Below are 583 nucleotides of genomic sequence, written 5' to 3' on the forward strand. Positions count from 1 at the left end.
AAAGACCCATACTGCAGAGTATTGATAAGCATTTGCCAGCCTTGTGTAACTGGAGTGCCCATTTTCTTGCCATACTGATCAAGTCCTGGTCTGTTGCAAAGTCAGGATGTCAGGCAGAAAGAAGATTGGTAAGAGAAAATGAGGCATAATATGTGTTCCTGGAGGGATGGCCATTCTGAGCAGGGTATGACCTACATACCTTAGAAGCTTGAGTTAAAGGCAGTGTGTAAGAGTTCACACAATTTTTGTTTCACCCTGTAGAAATGAATGCACTTTGATTTTTAGTTATCAGAATGTCAGTTCTGTCAGTGATTCCTACTTATTTGGACCCATTGTAGTGAAGAAAGTTTTTGCATTAAAATGAGCAAGTTTCATTACTAAAAAGGGTATATGAACTTATGAATACAAATGTATCAGAATAAACTGAAATATGTATTAATGACTGGGTTTAGGCATTGCTGTATTTATTTCTTGCTCTAGATTTATTAGCAGTAGTTTTTACTTCATTTTTGTTCTTGATATTTTCACTGGTTTTGTTTCTACTTGTATCAAATATGTATAAATAAGTGAGTTTAAGCATTGC

At 35.2% G+C, this 583-nt stretch overlaps 1 protein-coding gene across 1 annotated transcript in view; it reads left to right on the forward strand.

Annotated features, from left to right (window-relative positions):
* LOC119589286 overlaps positions 1-583 on the forward strand; it is a gene marked incomplete in the record, with an annotated part of 113340 nt that overhangs the window by 100180 nt on the left and 12577 nt on the right.

Source organism: Penaeus monodon, chromosome 25 (genome assembly GCF_015228065.2).
Source record: "Penaeus monodon isolate SGIC_2016 chromosome 25, NSTDA_Pmon_1, whole genome shotgun sequence".
Taxonomy (NCBI): domain Eukaryota; kingdom Metazoa; phylum Arthropoda; class Malacostraca; order Decapoda; family Penaeidae; genus Penaeus; species Penaeus monodon.